Raw genomic sequence first — 2,417 nt, 5'->3', positions numbered from 1 at the left:
AACTCCGGTTAAGCATTAACAAGTTTTGCTGCAAGACAATAGATGCATTGAAGTCTTTTTTTTTTCTTAAACTTTAGTGCAACAGGTGCCTTTTCAGTTAAAACCCGAATGTGACACGGCTCTTCTGAAGCCCTCTCATAATTCATCCTTCACGAATATCCAACATATGGACAAGTTTGACAATTAAAAGTCCTCAGCTGTCTGCAAATTTAGTTGTTTAAAGGGAGCTGTGATGTTTACCTGGTGGATTGGCTAAGAAAAAAATATCTTTGTTTGGTATAAACTTTACACTCTTTATTTACTGTCTGTATCTTATCGCATGTGTATTCTCTTCTTTAAGAGGTCGGTACAAAGTGCTAATTTGCACTTTGCTTACAGTATTATTCAGTTTAGCTCCTAATCTATTACCTGTTAATGTTTCATTATTATATCCTCCCCTTCTTGTCATCTGAATTATTTATGCACAAATGTCCGTATTGACCTCTTTATTATCATAACACGGCAGCTTTAAGGGTTTGTTCCAACCTGCAGGCAAGAACACACATTTAAATTTTTTATTGCTGATAGCCAAAATTTATTCTACTATGTCGGTGAGATCAGTCATTGCACAGCTTTATTTTTTATATTTGATCAGATAAAAGGTGTCTGTAGGTCTCTTAGGTGTTTATTATGTATTAAAATAGTCACATTCGCTGGAGAGAAGATAAGGTTTGTCAGCAAATACTCAGCTGTTTCCAGCTGCCAAAGGTTCACTGTAATTACAGGCAGCTGATGAGTGTGATGTATACACTGTATATGACATCATCTTGATTGGTAACTGACATATCGACAGTCTGGTGGTGTTTAATCAATCAGGTTTTTTTTATTTTGCTTTGTCACTGACTTGAGAAAAAATGTCCTTGTGGTGGCTTAAAAAAAGTGCCTCCCCTTTAAACAAACCATCTGTCTTTGAAAGGAATTAATACCCTATGGGGAAAAAAAGGTCAGTCAACCAGCCTTTTCTAGGAAACTTCACCAGGAGTCTTTTACTCTGAAGTAGAATTTTCTTTTTATGGACTCAAAAATGCAAACAAAAAAACAAAAAAAAAGAATTTTAATACATTTTTGTAATCGAAGATTAAGATTTCATTACCTTTATCCACCACACCTTGGACTACAAAAAAATAATTTGAGGGGGATTTATACTCTTTACAGCATGGTTCACCAACCTTTTTAAAGCTGAGGGCTTCTTCATGGGTACTGAGCCATAGGAAGGGCAACCAATTCTGATCTATGAATAGAAGAGATCAGTATTCACCTAAACTTCATGTATCATACACATATTTTATTGTCTCTTTTAATTTCTAATTTTCTTTAAGATATTGTCCTTTAGAATTCTATAAAAATGCTCAAATGCTCTATAAATGTCGAGTTGTTCTGTTCTCAAAAGATGCTGAGGGCCCACCAGTGGTTCTTAAGGGAACACATGATAGTAAATTTGTTGTGAATTTTTGTTATTTATTCAAATATCTTTCAAACTATGATGTGTTGTTCTATGAGCAAATGCCCAACTGGCTTAATCATAGTCAAAAATTTAACTTATATGAAGTAAATTCCCAGCAACTTCAATTGAAAATATAAGAATTTATTAACAAAAATTATTTAACCCCAAGACAAAAACATTTCAGCTAAAAACTTCAAATAAGCTAGTTATGTCAGGCTGAGAACAGAAAGATCAGAACCGATCAGACGAATGTAGGCAGGATGATCCAGAGGGCAAAGCCAAAGGCGATGTCAGGAGCATGCTTGGTTGTCAAAGCCAGGATGTCAGAGAGCCGGTGAGGTGCTGAGGGAGAATCCAAGACAGAGTTGGGTCACAGTTCCATGTACGGGACAAGGACAGGCAGATATGTGGTGTGAGTCAGAAGACAGGTCAGGTAAACTGATCAGGCTCAGAGGTTGAGAGGCAGAACAGGTAAGGATCAGTTAAACAGAATACAGGAACGCTAGAAAAAATCTCACCAATGGCTTAAAAAAATCTGGCACTGATGACTGGTCTGAAGGCTGGTTAAATACAGACTAATACAGTTGGATCAGATAAGCGCAGTGGTGTCAAAAATACACACATTTGTTACTTAAGTAGAGGTATAGATACTGCAGTTTAAAAACACTCTGGTAAAAGTTGAAGTATCAACTTGACCTCTTTACTCAAGGAAAATTGAAAAAAGTATGTGCTCCAAAAACTACTTAAAGTATAAAAGTATAAAGTAACCTTATAAAAAAAACAGCCAGATGCCACCATATGAATTGAAAGCTAAATTTTTCGACTATTTTGAAAAATGATTTGAGATATGGCCAAGGATGAGGGGGGTCTTGTTGGTCTCCGTCTCCCGATACGTTTTCGCCTGTGTTCGACCTTTCAGACATTTCAACATCTT

Source organism: Cyprinodon variegatus, unplaced genomic scaffold, assembly GCF_000732505.1.
Source record: "Cyprinodon variegatus isolate N-32 unplaced genomic scaffold, C_variegatus-1.0 Scaffold1232, whole genome shotgun sequence".
In the NCBI taxonomy this organism is placed as follows: domain Eukaryota; kingdom Metazoa; phylum Chordata; class Actinopteri; order Cyprinodontiformes; family Cyprinodontidae; genus Cyprinodon; species Cyprinodon variegatus.
Note: the sequence above shows the minus strand (reverse complement) of the source record.